Here is a 17,937-nt window from a genome sequence, read left to right as displayed (position 1 = left end):
TAAGTTCAAAATATTAGTTTTAGACCCACCCCTCTCACATTCAAATGCAATAATCAATCAGATTCAGGTCGCTGTTACCAAGAGGGGTTTTCATTGTTTTTTGGTTAGAATGCATTCAGATACAGAGGCTTTACTTTTGATTATTTTTGTAATCTCAGGTCTTATGTATGGCTTACCCAGAATTGTACTCTATCCCTTTCTGTTTATCACTTCCCTTAATCACTTTCCTGCCTTGCCTTTGCTCTTTGATTTCCCGTATCTCCCCAAGTATACACACAGGAGCAGAGGCAGCCCTTCGGTCCCCTTACCCCTGCTCTGCCACTCGATCAGATCCCGGCTGATCACATTCCCATCCTCTCCCAGCAAAGTTTAACTTCCTGCCTGACAGGAATCTACCTACCTCTGTCTCAAACCACTTCCACCACCTTCTGAGAGAAAAACAATCAAAGACAAAAGATATATTCTCCTCATTTCTGTTCTAAACGAAGAATTCAATCCTTTGCCCTCAATGTTTAGTTCCAAACCCTCTCTACTTCTCCAGTTTGTGGCTCACAAGAATATTGGCCCTAGGCCCCAACACAGACTATCCCCAAGATACAGACCCCCCACCCCCCCACCCCCAGGACTGGTGTCAGTCTTTCAGACATGCCATCTCCAGTTATTTTAAACTTGCTCATGGGATGTGGGCATCACTGGCTGGGTCAGCATTTATTGCCTGTCCCTAGTTGGCCTTGAGAAGGTGGTGGTGGTCTTGAACTGCTGGAGACCACTTGCAGTGGGTTAACCCACAAAGTCCTTAGGGAGGGAATTCCAGGATTTTGACCCAACAACACTGAAGAAATGGCGATATATTTCCAATTCAAGATCGTGAGTAACTTGGAGGGAACTTGCAGGGGGTGGTGTTCTCGAGTACCTGCTGCCCTTGTCCTTCTGGATGGAAGGGGTCGTGGGTTTGGAAGGTGCTGTCTAAGGATCTTTGGTGAATTACTGCAGTGCATCTTGTAGATGGTACACACTGCTGTTACTGAGCGTTGGTGGTGGAGGGAATGGATGCTTGTGGATGTGGGGCCAATCAAGTGGGCTGCTTTGTCCTGGATGGTGTCAAGCTTCTTGAGTGTTGTTAGAGCAGCACCCATCCAGGCAAATGGGGAGTGTTCCATCACACTCCTGACTTGTGCCTTGTAGATGGTGAACAGGTTTTGGGGAGTCAAGAGGTGAGTTACTCGCCACAGGATTCCAAGCCTCTGACTTGCTCTGTAGCCACTGTGTTCATGTGGCAAATTCAGTTGAGTTTCTGATCAATGATAACTCCCAGGATGTTGACAGTGGGGGATTCAGCGTGACTGTAACTCCATTATTGTCTAGGGGTGGTGGTTAGATTGTCTTTTATTGGTGATGGCTATAGCTTGCATTTGTGTGGCACGAATGTTACTTGCCATTTGTCAGTCCAAGCCTGGATACTGTCCAGATCTTGTTGCATTTGAACATGGACTGCTTCAGTATCAGAGGAGTCGCAAATGATGCTGACCATTGCGCAATCATCGGTGAACATCTCTCTTTCTGACCTTAGGATGGAGAGAAGGGCATTGATGAAGCATCTGAATATGGTTGGTCCTTGGACACTACCCTGAGGAACTCCCACAGAAATGTACCGGAGCTAAGGTGACCGACCTCCAATAACTATGACCTATGTGTCAAGTATGACTCTGACCAACAGAGAATTAGTCCCCTGGTACCCATTAATTCCAGGTTTGTAAGGGTTTCTTGATCACTCAGTTGAATGTCAAGGGCTGTCACTCTCACCTGCCATTGGAATCCAGCCCTTTTGTCGATGTTTGAACCAAGGCTGTAATAAGGTCAGGAGCTGAGTGGCCCTGGTGGAACCCAAACTGGGCGTCACTGAGCAGGTTATTACTGAGCAGGTGCTGCTTGATAACTCTGTAGATGACACCTTCCATCACTTTACTGATGATCGAGAGTAGACTGATGGGGACAGTATTTGCCTGGGTTGGATTGGTCCTGCTTTTATGTAACAGGGCAATTTTCCACATTGTCAGGTAGATGCCAGTGTTGTAACTTTACTGGAAGACCTTGGCTAGCAGAGTGGCAAGTTCTGGGGCACAACCTGTAGTACTGTTGCTGGAATGTTGTCAGAGACCATAGTTTTTGCAGTATCCAGTGTCTTCCACTATTTCTTGATATCAAATGGAGTGAGATAAAGTGAGAGCTGCAGATGCTGGAGATCAGAGCTGAAAATGTGTTGCTGGAAAAGCGCAGCAGGTCAGGCAGCATCCAAGGATCAGGAGAATCGACGTTTCGGGCATAAGCCCTTCTTCAGGAATGAGGAAAGTGTGTCCAGCAGGCTAAGATAAAAGGTAGGGAGGAGGGACTTGGGGGAGGGGCTTTGGAAATGCAATAGGTGGAGGGAGGTCAAGGTGAGGGTGATAGGCCGGAGTGGGGTGGGGGCGGAGAGGTCAGGAAGATATTGTCCAAGTGTGGCATTTGTGTGGTGTGAATATCAATTGCTTCTTGTCAGCCTAAGCCTGGATACCGTCCAGATCTTTTAGCATTTGGAAATGTCCTGCTTCACGATCCGGAAGAAGGTGAGGACTGCAGATGCTGGAGGTCAGAGTCAAGAGGCCTCCTTCCTGATGAAGGGCTTATGCCCGAAACATCGATTCTCCTGCTCCTCGGATGCTGCCTGACCTGCTGTGCTCTTCCAGCAACACACTCTCGACTGCTTCAGTATCTGAGGAGTTGTGATTGGTGCTGAACATTGTCCAATCATTAGCAAACATCTCCCACTTCTAACCTTCTGATGGAGGGAAGGTCATTGATGAAGCAGCTGAAGATGGTTGGGCCTAGGACACTACCCTGAGGAACTCCTGCAGAGATGTCCTGGAGCTGAAATGACTGACCTCCAACAACCACGACCAACGTCCTATTATCTTCTGTGTGGACAACAGCATCTATCCCCCTCACTATTCCATCCACTGCTACCACATTGCTCCCCGATGTTTCCTTTCCATCTTATCCCACCACCTTTCCCCCACCAAATGCTGCCAGGGTGACAAAGGGTCAGTTAGACTCGAAACGTCAGCTCTTTTCTCTCCTTACAGATGCTGCCAAACCTGCTGAGATTTTCCAGCATTTTCTCTTTTGGTGCCAGGGTGAAATGGATTTGGTCCTTTCCAACACAGTATCTTCATGAAACAGCACTGACTACAATCACCACTGTCTCTGTCTCATATTTTCTGCACACTTGATGCTGTGACAGAATGCGGGCTCAGCTCCCAACATTTGAGCCACATTTCCCTTCACTGGCACTGCACCAGACTCCCCCACAGCAATTACTGCCAAAAGCTCTGAAACCTCCTCAATAAAAACTCTGAGCTGTCGTTGTATTCCCCAACTCCCTCTTCATCCTTCCTATTTAAAATCGAACAACATCTTTCGTAGGTACTGCCTGGCGATCTCCGTCAAGCACTTTCCTTTCCTCCCTCGATTATCTATCCACCTCCCTCTTTCCACCAACGTCCAGCCCTCTAGCTGCTCTGGCCCTCTCTCAGTCTCATAGTGGGAAAAGCAGCCAGAACTCCTGGCCAAAGAACTTACAACATCCTCGGTTCCATTCTTGTAGGTGAGCCAGTTGTAAGTATCGTTGCTGAAGCTCAGTTTGTACGAGGTAACCCAGTCCCAGCTGCAGACAAAAGGGAAAAGTGTTAGTGAGAGGAGCCTGTAATAGCAACATGAGAGGACCTGGGGCAAGGGGGGAGGTGCAGAGAGAGGGAGAGAGAGGAGAGAGGGGCAGAGAGAGGGAGAGAGAGGGGGGGGGAGATAAAGGGGGAAAGAGAAGGTTTAAGGTGAAAGGGGAAAGATTTAAAAGGAACCTGAGGGGCAACCTTTTCACACAGAGGGTGGTGTGTGTACGGAACGAGCTGCCAGAGGAAGTGGTGGAGGCTGGTACAATTGCAACAGTTAAAAGGCACCTGGATGGGTATATGAATAGAAAGGGTTTAGTAGGATATGGGCCAAGTGCTGGCAGGTGGGACTAGGTCAAATTGGAATGTCTGGTTGGTGCAGATGAGTTGGACCGAAGGGTCTGTTTTAATGCTGCATGACTATTTAACTCCATGACTATGACTCTAAGAGTGGGAGGGAGGGGAGAGTGAGTGGATGGGGGAAGAGAGAGAGGAAGAGAGGGATGTGGGTGGAGAACAGAAGAGAGAGATTATAAAACAAAATGGAGCAGGAGTAGGCCATTTGACCCACCGAGTCTGGTCCACCATTTAATGAGATCATGGCTGATGTGGCCGTCCTCAACACCACTTTCCAGCCTTTTCCCCAACCCCCAATTCCCTTCCTGATTAACAATCTATCTCAGCCTTGAATATACTGCATGACCCAGTCTCAACAGCCCTCTGTGGTAAAGAATTCCACAGGTTCACTCCGCTCCGAGAGAAGAAATTCCTCTGTCTTTACTGGCTGACCCCTTAATCTGAGATGATACCATCTGGTCCGAGACTGTTCCACAAGGCGAAACAACTCCTTTGGGGGAGATATCACTTTTCCTGCTTAAAGAGCTTTTGTTCAAACTAGTGAGCTTTGTTTTGAAACTGCACGGAGCTGCTCACTGCTATTTTAACGTGGAATGGCCTCAAGCAGCAGGAGGGAGCTTTCTTTAATGTGAAGGAGAAACTGAGTTTCTGGCCAGATTGGATTGAAACTTGAAGTAAGCTGGGATATAATTTTCAGATTTGCACTTGCACAAACTGTCTGTTAGGCATATGAATGTTTGAAAGTTCAATCTGTTTAATTTTCAGGGAATGTTCCAACTGCCTGCAAATGGAATCCGAAATTTTTTAAATTTGGTTCCTGCTGTTTAAGCAGCAAGCTCCCATGTGCCTTCAGAACCAGCCTCAGGTCCAGGAGTCTCCCACTTGGTAAGGCAGCACCCTCTATTCACTAGTGGTATGGCAGTCACTGGTTGGATCGGCATTTATTGCCCATAACCATGTCTCCAGGAAATCCTCTTGCACAACATTATTCTTGGCTTGGTTTGTCCAAACTGTATGTAAATTAAAATCACTCACGATATATAACATGTACAATCCCCAGAAAACCTTCCTCCACAATATTACTAACACAGTACATTCCAGAACAGGAACAGGCCCTTCGGCCCTCCCAGCCTGTGCTGATCCAGATTGACACAGAGTACTTACATTTTCGGCTTGCTTTTGATAAAGTCCCCACAAAAGACCAGTTAGAAAGATTAAAGCACAAAATGAAGAAGCTAATATAATGATTGACAAATAGACGGAAGACAGAGAGTAGGAATGAATAGGTTGTTCTCACATTGACAGTCTCTGACAAACAGGACACCACCTGGATCACTGGTTGAGCCCCAACAATTCATAATACCGAGCAATGGTTTGGAGGTGAGGATCAAATTTAATCTTTCCAAATTTGTGAAATGATACAAAGCTAAGTGGGAGAATGTGTGTGTGAGGAAGATGTAAAGCTGCTTCAAGAGCATTTGGACAGACTCAATGAATGGGCCAGAACATGGCTGATGGAATATAACATGGAAACATGTGAGGTCAGAGAAACAGAGGTGCAGAGTGTTTCTTTCAGGGGGTGGAACAGTTGTACACAGGGACCTGGGTACCTTATTGAAAAGTCACTAAAGGCTAACACCCAGGTGCAGAAGCTATGAGAAGGTGAATGAAGCATTAACATTGACCACAACAGGAGTTGAGTACAGCAACGCTAAATACAAATGCTGGAGAGGAGCTTGGCTAGTCTGCTGCTGGGGTGCTGTGTGCAGTTTTACTCAATGACCCGTTGAGTTGACAAACCTCTAATGGATGTGCACTGTGTCAGTGCAATCCGCAGAAACCATTCTAGAGCTGCTAGAAGGTAGAAAGGTGATTATGAAAGCATCTATTCCTCAAACTGTCCCCTGTTTTCATGGCCTCCTGCTTTCAGGAAAGATCTCATTGTCATATTGGGAATGCAACAAAGGCTCACCACCACCACCACCAACAAAACATGCTGGAGAGACTCAGCAGGTCATGCAGCGCCTGAGGAGAGAGAAACTGAGTTAATGTTTCAGGTCCAGTAACCTTTCCTCAGGACGCCAGGATGATGAGACTGATACCCGGAGTGGTGGGACTATGCCATGATGAGAGACTGGACAAACTGGGTCTGTATTGTCGAGTGTTTTGAAGAATGAGAGGGGATCTCATTGAAAACCCTTTCCGGGATAGGCAGGTCCAACCCTTTCAGGGATAGGCAGGTCCAACCCTTCCCGGGATAGGCAGGTCCAACCCTTTCCGGGATAGGCAGGTCCAACCCTTCCTGGAATAGGCAGGTCCAAGCCTTTCCAGGATAGGCAGGTCCAACCCTTTCAGGGATAGGCAGGTCCAACCCTTCCCAGGATAGGCAGGTCCAACCCTTTCAGGGATAGGCAGGTCCAACCCTTTCCGGAATAGGCAGGTCCAACCCTTCCCGGGATAGGCAGGTCCAAGCCATTCAGGGATAGGCAGGTCCAACCCTTTCAGGGATAGGCAGGTCCAACCCTTTCAGGGATAGGCAGGTCCAAGCCTTTCCGGGATAGGCAGGTTCAACCCTTTGCGGGATAGGCAGGTCCAACCCTTTCCTGGAATAGGCAGGTCCAACCCTTTCAGGGATAGGCAGGTCCAAGCCTTTCCGGGATAGGCAGGTCCAACCCTTTCAGGGATAGGCAGGTTCAACCCTTTCCGGGATAGGCAGGTCCAACCCTTTCTGGAATAGGCAGGTCCAACCCTTTCCGGGATAGGCAGGTCCAACCCTTCCCGGGATAGGCAGGTCCAACCCTTTCTGGAATAGGCAGGTCCAACCCTTCCCGGGATAGGCAGGTCCAACCCTTTCAGGGATAGGCAGGTCCAACCCTTCCCAGGATAGGCAGGTCCAACCCTTTCCGGGATAGGCAGGTCCAACCCTTTCCGGGATAGTCAGGTCCAACCCTTTCCGGAATAGGCAGGTTCAACCCTTCCCGGGATAGGCAGGTCCAACCCTTTTCGGGATAGGCAGGTCCAACCCTTTCCGGGATAGGCAGGTCCAACCCTTTCAGGGATAGTCAGGTCCAACCCTTTCCGGAATAGGCAGGTTCAACCCTTTCCTGGATAGGCAGGTCCAACCCTTTCCGGGATAGGCAGGTCCAACCCTTTCCGGAATAGGCAGGTCCAACCCTTCCTGGAATAGGCAGGTCCAACCCTTTCCGGAATAGGCAGGTCCAACCCTTCCCGGGATAGGCAGGTCCAACCCTTTCAGGGATAGGTAGGTCCAACCCTTTCCAGGATAGGCAGGTCCAACCCTTTCAGGGATAGGCAGGTTCCAGACTGGAGAGTCTCAAACTGGGTGCACAACGTTAAAAGCAAGGGAGTGCCACTGAAGTCAGAGATGAGGCGACTTTGTTTTTGCTCGGAGACTTGTGAACCTTTCACCATCTCAAGTCAGAGGGCTGCGGAGGTGCAGCCTTTGAGTATGTTGTCGGTAGAGACTGAGAGATTTCGGGTTCCTCGGGTATACAGGGGATCAGCTCCAAGAAATACAGTGAAGACTTTCACCAGCCGTGATTGGATTGACTGGCAGGGCAGGTTCAATGGGCTGAATGGTCTGCTCCTGTTCCTGTGTTCCTAAACTGATGCTGTCTAATCTAGCCTGCGGAAAGTAGGTGGTTCAGATCCAGCCATGGGGAACTGCTGGGTGGAAGGACAAGGGCAGCAGATACATGGGAACACCACCCCCTGCAAGTCCCCTCTGAGACGCTCACCACCCTGACTTGGAAATATATCGCCGTTCTTTCACTGTCGCTGGGTCAGAATCCTGGAATTCCCTCCCAAAGGGCATTGGGGGTCAACCCTCAGCACATGGACTGCAGCGGTTCAAGGAGGCAGCTCACCCCCACCTTCTCAAGGGGCAATAAATGCTGGGCCCAGCCGGTGACACCCACATTCCATGAGAAAATAAAACGTCTTGAATTCTCTGGAAGCCTTTTTCGCTCTGTATCTCCCTCAGTCTGGCCACTCACTGCTGCTGAGTGTAATCACAGCTCACACTGATTAGACAAAGTTAACATTACAAATAGAGAGAGAGAGGACAATCATTTCCCACTGCTTACCTCCAAAGGGAATTCCTGCCCTGTGTAACAATCCCAGTAAACCTGGTCAAGCGACGGGAATCAATCTGCAGCCATTGTTCAGAGTCCTCTCTGCTAGCACACCAGGCCCCATCATACCAGTCACCCTCATTGAGACCAGCCTAAACAAACATGAGAGAGAGAGAGTGAGAGAGAGAGAGGGAAAGAGATCAGGGAGGGAAAGGGAAGACAGCCTGGAACTGCTGGCCCCACTGGAACAGATCTCTGATTCTCAGGAAGATTCTCTCGAGGACAGTTCTGAGTCCAATTGAAGAGCCAGTGGGAGCTACTTAAACTGCTGCAGGAGCTCAGCAATAAGCTGGTTTTGGACTTGACTCATCAGAACAATATACAGCAATGGGAGAGTAACACTGATACTTTAGGAGAGCAACAGGCTGGTTGGTTAGTAAGAGGTCTCTGATTGGCAGAGATACAGGGAGTATGGAACAGTGAATGATGACTGACAATTGACCACCAATCTTCCTTTGCTAAATAATCCTGAGTGTGCGCAGAATTATGCCGACAACCAGTTTAGGATCATCATGCAGGCTCAGTGTGTGTGACTGTAAACATACATCAAAGACGTTTCAGAAATGACAGCCACACTACTAAGACCCCTCGGAATCCTAGTAGCACACAAACCCACCAACACTCTCAAACAAAAACTAACAAACTTAAAAGACCCAGTACAACCCATGGACAAAACCAACTTCACCTACAAAGTTCCATGCAAGGACTGCCACAAACACTCCGTAGGACAAACAGGAAGAAAGTTAGCCACCAGGATACACGAACACCAGCTAACCACAAAAAGACACGACCCTCTCTCCCTCGTAGCCCTACACATGGATGACAAAAACCACCAAGTCGACTGGGACAACACATCTATCCTGGGACAGGCTAAGCAAAGACATGCCAGAGAATTCCTAGAGACCTGGCACTCTAACCACAACGCCATAAACAACCACACAGATCTAGATGCCATCTATCAACCCCTCAGAAAACGAACAGGAAATGACATCACCACAAACCCCAGGAACCCCATCCAGGAGAAAGATATAAATAGAAAGCAGGAGACAACAGCTTCGCTTCACTTGGAGGTCGCCACTGATGATGTTACCTAGCCAGGTAATGAAACGTCTGGATATCAAACCTACAGCTCAGCGAGCAAACCTACACCCTGTACATTTAGTAATTGAGAACACACAGCAGAATTTTACCCCGAGGAAGAAGTGGAGGATGAGGCAACCGTGGCTGATAAGGGAAGTCAGGGACAGCATAACAGCAAAAGGAAAAGCATTAACACTGTAGTAAAGATTAGTGGGAAGCCTTTAAAAACCAGCAGAGGTAACTAAAGAAGAAATAATGCGGGGAGAAGATGAAATACAAGGGTAAGCTAACTAGTAATATAAAGGAAGATTGGAAAATTCTTTTAGACATCTAAAAGGTAAGAGAGAGAGAGAGAGAGAGACAGACAGACAGACAGACAGACAGACTGACAGACTGACAGACAGACAGACAGACTGACTGACTGACTGACTGACTGACTGACTGACTGACTGACTGACAGACAGACAAGAGTGGATATTGGACCAGTGGAAACTGAAATTGGAGATATAGTAATGGGGAACAAAGAAATAGCAGAGGAACTGAATACTTTACATTAGTTTTCACAATGAAAGATAACAGCAGCACACCAGAATTTCAGGAGAGTCAGGGGACAGAGGTAAGTGTAGTGGCCATCACTAAGGAGAAGGTGCTGGGGATGTTGAAAGGTCTGAATAAATCGCCCAGACCAGGCGACCGCACCCCAGAGTTCTGAAGGAGACAGCTGAGGAGACTGTAGAGACATGGGTGGTGATCTTTCAGGAATTACTGGAGTCAAGGAGGGTCCCAGAGGACTGGGAAATGGTAATGTGACACCCCTGTTTAAGAGGGAGGGCGGCAGAAGATAGGAAACTATAGGCTGGTTAGCCTGACCTCAGTCATTGGTAAGATTTTGGCATCCATCATTAAGGATGAGATTGCATGAAACTTGGAAGTGCATGGTAAAATAGGGTGGAGCCAGCATCGTTTTGTCAAGAGAAGGTTATGCCTGACAAATCTGTGAGAATTCCTATAGAAAGTAACAAGCAAGTTAGATAAAGGAGAGCCAGTGGAAATGATAAATTTGGATTTCCAGAAGGCCTTTGATAAGGTGCCGCACAGAAGACTGCTAAATAAGATAAGAGTCCATGGTGTTAGGGACAAGCTCCCAGCATGGATTGAAGATTGGCAGAAAGCAGAGAGTAGGGATAAAGGAGTCTTTTCAAGATGGCAGCTCTTGACTAGTCGAGTTCCACAAGGGTGCAATTTAGGACCACAACTGTTCATGTTATACATTACTGAACTGGACAAAGTAGGTGAGGGCATTTTTGTTAAGTTTGTAGGTGAGACAAAGGTAGGTGGAGGGAGAGGTAGTGTGGAGGAAGTGCTGGTGCTGCAGAAAGACGTGGACACAAGAGGAGAGTGTGCAAAGACGTGAGAGATGGAATACAAAATGGTGGAGTGTGAAGGAGGAAGAATCGAGGTGTAGACTGTTTTCCAAACAGGGAAAAGCTTCAGAAGTCTGAAGCACAAAGGGACTTGGGAGTCCCAGTTCAGGATTCTCTTAAGGTTAACATGCAGGTTCAGTTGGCAGTTAGGAAGGGAAATGCAATGTTAGTATTCATTTCAGTACGGCAAAGTTAAAAATCACACAACACAGGTTACAGAACAACAGCTTTGTTTGGGAGTAATAGCTTTCACAGCGCTGCTCCTTCATCAGGTAACAGCACTCCGAAAGTTAGTGCTACCAAATAAACCTGTTGGACTATAACCTGGTGTTGTGTGAGTTTTAACTTTGTACACCCCAGGCCAACACCAGCACCTCCACATCTTCAGTAGGGCTAGAATACAAGAACAGCGATGCACTGCTGAGGGATAGGGATAAGGTAGATGGCAGAAAGTTCAAAATTCATGGTTATGGATACGTGGCAGAAGAATGAGAGGGAACGGGAGGACAAATCTTTTTCTGCAAGGGTTGGTGGGTGCCTGGAATTTGTTGCCTGAGTTGGTGTTGGAGACTGAGACCCTAAACTCCTTTAAAAAGTCCCTGGATCTACACGTTAAGTGCTGTAAGTGGCAGGGCTATGGCCCATGTGCAGGAAGGTAAGGTTAGAAAAGGAACTAGGGCTCTTTGGGTCAGCATGGACAGGATGAGCTGAATGGCCCCTTTCTGTGCTGTAGCATTTCGATGGTTCTACTCTGCAGCGATGTTGTCACTGTGCCACAACAGTGTCTCTTGGATGTGACAGTGTTCCTGCAATATTAATATAAAATTCATAGTTTTTATTAAAATATATGGATTAATATCATTTTTTGGAATGGGACTCATTTTCATTGAGGTTGTCTTTAAAATTCAATCAAGAAACACAGGAACAGAAGTAGGCCATTCTGCCCTTTGAGCCTGTCCCATGAAATCGGGGCTGATTTGTAGCCTAACTCCATTTACCTGCATTTGGTCCATATCACTAATACCCTTGATAAACCAAACAATTATCTATCTCAGAGTTAACCTTAAACAAGGTCAGCAATCCCAGACCCACTGCTGTTTGTGGAAGAGCACCCCTTGTGTCGAAGTGCTTCCAAACATCTCTCCTGAATTAGATCTGGCCCTAATTTTTAGAGGGAGGGACAGGACTGGCAGCTAAACATTCTGGGGTCCAGAGGCTATAGGAAGGATAGAGGGGGAGGCATGACAGGAGGGGGGACTGGTCTTTCTCATTAAGGAAAACAACATGGCAGTACTGAGAGAGGATATTCCTGGGGGAATCATCCAGTGAAGCTGTCTGGGTGGAACTGAGAAAGAAAGGGGTGATCACTTTGATGGGATTGTACCATAGGCCCCTGAATAGTCAGTGGGAAGTTGAGGAGCAAATAGGTCAGGGAATTACAGGTGGCTGGAAGAATAATAGGTTTCTAATAGTAGGGGATTCCACCTTTCCAAACATAGACTGGAATTGTCATAGGATAAGGGGCTTGGATAGGGAGGAATTTATTAAGTGTGAACTTTATTGCTGGAACAGCACAGCAGGTCAGGCAGCATCCAGGGAACAGGAGATTCGACGTTTCGGGCACAGGCCCTTCTTCAGGAATGAGCAGAGAGTGTTCAGCAGGAGAAGATAAAAGGTAGGGAGGAGGGACATGGAGGAGTTCCCAGTCGGAAGATAAGACGCTCCTCCTCCGACCGTCGGGTTGTTGTGGTTTGGCGGTGGATGAGTCCAATGACCTGCATATCCTCGGTGGAGTGGGAGGGGGGGGTAAGTGTGTTCTTAAATCGCCTTAGGGAAGGGATAAACCTGACCTCCTCGTGGGAAATAAGGCAGGGCAAGTGACTGAGGTGGCAGTGGGGAAGCACTTTGGAACCAGTGACCATAATTGTTTTAGTTTTAAAATAGATATGGAAAAGGATTGAGCTGGTGTATAAGTTAAAGTTCTAAACTGGGGCAAAGCTAATCTTAATGGTGTTAGATGGAACTTGCAAACGTTGACTGGGGAAGGCTGTGCACAGGTAAAGGGAACATGTGGCAAGTGGAAGGCTATCAATAACAAGATGACGAGAGTTCAGGGCCAGCATGTCCCTGTTAGTGTGAAGGGTAAGGCCGGCAGGAATAGGGAACACTGGGTGACGAGGGATATTGAGGCTCTGGTCAAGAAAAAGGAGGCAGTGTCAGGTATAGACAGCTGGGATCAAGCAAATCCCTTGAGGAGTATAGACGTGCAGGAGTAAGGAGGAAATCAGGAAGGCACAAAGGGGACATGAGATAGCTTTGGCAGATAAGATTAAGGAGAATCCAAAGAGATTCTACAGGCATATTAAGGGTAAAAGAGTAACTAGAGAGAGAATAGGGCCCGTGAATGATGCTATCCACGCTGGAGCGACAGGACATGGGTAAGGTACTAAATTAATGTTTTGAGTCAGTTTCACTGTGGAGAAAGACAAGGAAGTGAGGGAACTCTAGGAATAAATAGTGATACGTTAGAAAGGTCCACATTAAAGAAGAGGAGGTGCTGGAGCTCTTAAAACATGTAAAGATCTAACATCCCCAGGACCTGATCATGTGTATCCAGGAGATTGTGGGAAGCTAGGGAAGAAATTGTGGGACCCCAGCAGAGCTATTTGGATCATCGATGGTCATAGGGGAGGTCCAGAGGATAGGAGGGTGGACAATGTGCCATTACATGGGAAAGGCTGCAAGGAAAAGCCAGGGAACTACACAGCAGTGATATCAGTGCTGGGTAAGTTGTTTGATGTGATTCTGAGAATTAGGATCTACATGTAAGGACTGATTAGGGATAGTCAGCATGGGTTCTTGGGTAAAAATACATGTCTTGGTTTGAGTTTTCTGAAGAAGTGACCAAGAAGATAAATGAAGGCAGAGCATCGGATTTTGTCGACATGGACCTCAGTAAGACCTCTGACAAGATACCACATGGGAGACTGGTTAGTGATGTTTGATCATATGAGATGGATGAGTGCAGTTTCATGGCTTCACCACCTTCAGGTCTGCGTGGTGCTGCTCCTGGCATGATCTCCTGTACTCTCCACTGAACCCAGGTTGATCCCCGTGCTTGGTGGTAATGGTTGAGTGGGGGATATGTCAGACCACGAGGTTACAGATTGTGTTGGAGTATAATCCTGCTGCTGTTGATGGCCCACAGCGCCTCTTGGATGCCCAGTCTTGAGCTGCTGGATCTGTTTGAATCTCGAGGGACAACACCTGTCTCTCAGGAACTCTGAAAAATTCAAGTCTCTACGTGTTCCCATTTCCTTGAACATCCTTGGATGGAAACTGTCATTTATTACTATTTAGTTCCATTAATTTCCTCATCAGCACCCTCTCCAGGGCAATTAGGGGTGAGCGACAGATGGTGCTCAGCCAGTGACAGCGGTTTCCTATATTGAATAACAAACCAGTGCACTGATTGTCAGAAGGAGTACGTGTGGATCTTCGACAAAACTGACCTGTATATTGAGACGCCCTCGATGAGCTCCCAGTCCAATTCTCAGACTGCTCGATGCTGTCATCTGACTGTCCTCAACTCTCAGGGATTCCAGGCCCAGAGGTGGGCATTCTGAAACACAATTTGGATCAGGAAAGGGTAATGAATCTCAGATGAAGCAGAAAGTATAGAGATGGTCTTTGCATTGATAAAAGCAACGTATCTGTCTAGTGAAGTGTAATCAGCAGGTAATCCTGGGTAATTAATCTATCAGTTAAATCAAATACAATACTGATGGCAGGCTGGGTGATGTGCTGCTGCTGCTGCATGTGGGAGCTGCTGGAGCCCAATGTGATCCCGAGTGAACACATCTGTGGTAAGAATTTGTAACTTCAGGAATTTCGGATCTGATGTGAGGAGCTGGTGTCTGAGCTGCAGATATGGCACTCTGTCCGGGAAGGGGAAAGTTACTCCAGGGTGGGCTGGGGGTCACAATCTTCCGGCCAGGTCATTCAATGTTAATGTGTGATCAGGGACATCGCAGTGTTACTGCCAGTGAGGCAGGTGTGGGCACCCAGATGGCTCACATTGAGGAGCCTTATCCTCTGTAACTGTCCAACATTCCCAGGTTCCTGCAAGCTGTGCGGATCAGAATGGGGACTACAGAAAGGATGATCAAACTGATCATGGCCTTCGGGACAGGGAGACAGTCAGGCGGGAGGAGGAGAGAGTAGTGAGGCTGTGGTCGGGGACAGTATCATTCGCGAATGGATATACTGTTCTTTACAGCCAGGAGCAGGAGGCCTGACAGCTGTTTGAAGCTCTGCTGAAGGGCACTAACTGCCCAGTGGATAACTCAGCGAGTGAGTCGGCAAAGGTCTGGCAGATGTTAATAAGTGTGAAGTCATCCATTTTGATAAGAATACCAGTAAAAGGACAATTATTTGAATGGTAAAAAATTGCAGCACGCTGCTGAGCAGAGGAAGCTGGGTGTTCTTGGACATGAATCACGGAAGGTTGGTCTGCAGGTACAGGAGGTCATTAAGAAGGCAAAACGGAATTCTGTCCTTGATTATAACAGGGATTTAGTATAAAAGCAGGAAGGTTATGTTGCAGCTGTATAGGGTGCTGGTGAGGCCACACCTGGAGTACTGTGTGCACATTTGCGCTCTTTACTTGAGAAAGGATGTACTGGCACTGGAGGGGGTGCAGAGGAGGGTCACTCAGTTGGTTCCAGAGTTGAGAGGGTTGGCTTATGCGGAGAGGCTGAGTAGACTGGGATTATATTCACTGGAATTTTGAAGAATGAGGGGGAATCTTATGGAAACATATAAAATTATGACAAGGATAGAAGCAGGGAGGTTGTTTTCACTGGGGTGGGGGTGAAACTAGAACTAGGGGGTATCGCCTCAAAATCAGGGGGAGCAGATTTTGGACTGAATTGAGAAGGAACTTATTTCTTCACCCAAAGGGTTGTGAATCTGTGGAATTCCCTGCCCAGGGAAGTGTTTAAAGCTTCCTCATTGAATGTTTTTAATGCTAAGATAATTTTTTTGAACAGTAAATGAGTTAAGAGTTCTGGTGAGAGGGTGGGTGAGTGGAGCTGAGGCCATGAAAAGATCAGCCCTGATCTTATGGAGCGGGCTCGAGGGACCAGACCGCCTGCTCCTGCCCCTGGTTCTCACATTCAGATGTTTTTTATTCATGTTGCCCTGTGGATTATCAACAAGGGACTGTTCTTGACTGATTGCTGGGAATGTGGGAAAATCAGACAACAGCCTCCATCCTGTCATTTTGCTCGGGTTCAGATGTAACAGGATTAACACACCTTGCTGAGCTTTCTCTCCCTCTTTATCACCATTTAGTGGCTTCTTCACCTTGTTCTTCTTCTTCACTACTCTCACTGTCTCCTTCACCTTCTCCTTCCTTTGTTTTCTGTTCCTTACAGCATCTGAAAAACATTAGAAACAATATTACAATCGCGAGAGAACCTGGCCTCAGGGAGGAGAAGCAGATACTGCACTGCCATAAGCTGTCAGAGATAGAGACAGAATACCCAACAGGCACACTGCCCCCATTGACACAGACTGCGTATTAGCAGAGATCACCACCCCTTACACAGGACCCTCCGCTCAGCCAGCCCAGATAGCACAGACTCTTCCATTGGTACCTCCCTGCACATCAGGTTCCAGTCACACACTTCTACCACCACTCTCTGTTTCCTGTCACTGAGCCAATTTTGAGTCCATCTTGCCAACCAACTCTGGGTCCCACGTGCTTTTACCCTCTTTATCAGTTTCCCATGTGGGACTTGTCAAAGGCCTTGCTGACATCCAAAATATAATTCTTTGGGGCCTGGGGATTTATCCACTTTTAAACTCACTGAAACCTCCAATACCTCCTCACCCCTGAGACCAACCTATACCCAGTGACACAGATAGCCCACTACCAATTATCATGACTCCTACCAATTATTCCTTAACAAATTACAACATGCTGATGACTTCACCTGAACATCCACCCGGCGTCCATTGGCAGAGACTCTGCCCTGGCCAATGGCAGATGTTTACAAAGGTATATCAGTCTGATTTCTGCCCCAGCTTATACAGAAATCATGAACTAGGACTTTGTATTTAGCCGGAAACATTACACATGACAAAGAAAGAGCACAGCTTTGGGAAACAACCAGGAACTCATACAGTCATCGAGTCATCGAGTCATAGAGATGTACAGCATGGAAACAGACCCTTCGGTCCAACCCGTCCATGCCAACCAGATATCCCAACCCAATCTAGTCCCACCTGCCAATATCCCTCCAAACCCTTCCTATTCATATACCCATCCAAATGCCTCTTAAATGTTGTAATTGTACCAGGCTCCACCACTGCTGACTTAGAATTTGACCTGTCCAACTCTCACTCCATTCAAAACAGCCCATACTTACACAGAGACAAAAAGAGGCAGAAAAACACGTTGCTGGGATGGGTGAGAGCTAAATCATTGGGCGCTATCCACAGGGTCCACACACAGGATCAGTTCACTCAGTGAGTTTCTGTGCTTCAATCTCTCAACTCTACACTTTTCTGCATTTGTTTATAGCAGCACAGGCAATTGAAGCAAAGTTGTGAAATTACTGGGGAAATGCCAGAACTTGGAGTAACTAGTGAGTGAAAATAAACTGCCTTTTATCAGTTATTATGGCACATTTTAATCTCAAACAGAGAGAAGCCATCACCTCTTGCAGTGGTCCATGAGTCAAGATTATCATCAATATCAAGTCAGCACTGCACAGACCGATCAGCTACTTGTTGCCAGCTGAATCTCCAGCACTCACACTGAGGGCCAGCACCTCACCTTGAAAACATAGAAAAACCTGTTCCACCAACGTTGGTTTTTAAAACAGTTCTTTTTCCCATTTCACTTTACAAACATCAAGAAAACAGTCAAGGCCTACAGAGGGAGAGAGACTCAGAACGTAAATAGACAACATGTCTGTGTCTGAGCATGTGTCTGTGTGTATGCCTGTCAGTCAGCATTTGGGTCTGTGTGTGTGTGTGTCTGTGTGTGTGTCTGTGTGTATGCCTGTTGGTCAGCATTTGGGTCTGTCTGTGTGTCTGCGTGTATGTGTGTCTGTGTGTATGCCTGTCAGTCAGCATTTGGGTCTGTGTGGGTGTATGTGTGTGTATGTGTGTCTGTGTGTATGCCTGTCGGTCAGCATTTGAGTCTGTCTG

The 17,937-nt window shown here is 47.3% G+C and overlaps 1 long non-coding RNA gene across 1 annotated transcript in view; it reads right to left on the bottom strand.

The window, feature by feature from the left end:
- Positions 1–3,613: 3,613 nt before the first annotated feature.
- The window catches only part of LOC122555142, a 45,778-nt gene continuing 31,454 nt past the window's right edge, over positions 3,614–17,937 (bottom strand). Inside the window, exons 3-6 of the long non-coding RNA XR_006313187.1 lie at positions 16,035–16,157; positions 14,229–14,338; positions 8,165–8,304; positions 3,614–3,700 (exon numbers count right to left, since the gene is read on the bottom strand). This is a non-coding gene — a long non-coding RNA (uncharacterized LOC122555142). The remainder of the gene's footprint in view (positions 3,701–8,164; positions 8,305–14,228; positions 14,339–16,034; positions 16,158–17,937) is intronic.

This window comes from Chiloscyllium plagiosum, chromosome 1 (assembly GCF_004010195.1).
Source record: "Chiloscyllium plagiosum isolate BGI_BamShark_2017 chromosome 1, ASM401019v2, whole genome shotgun sequence".
NCBI classification, from domain to species: domain Eukaryota; kingdom Metazoa; phylum Chordata; class Chondrichthyes; order Orectolobiformes; family Hemiscylliidae; genus Chiloscyllium; species Chiloscyllium plagiosum.
The sequence above is the reverse complement of the archived record's forward strand: the minus strand, read 5'-3'. Positions and strand labels throughout refer to the sequence as shown.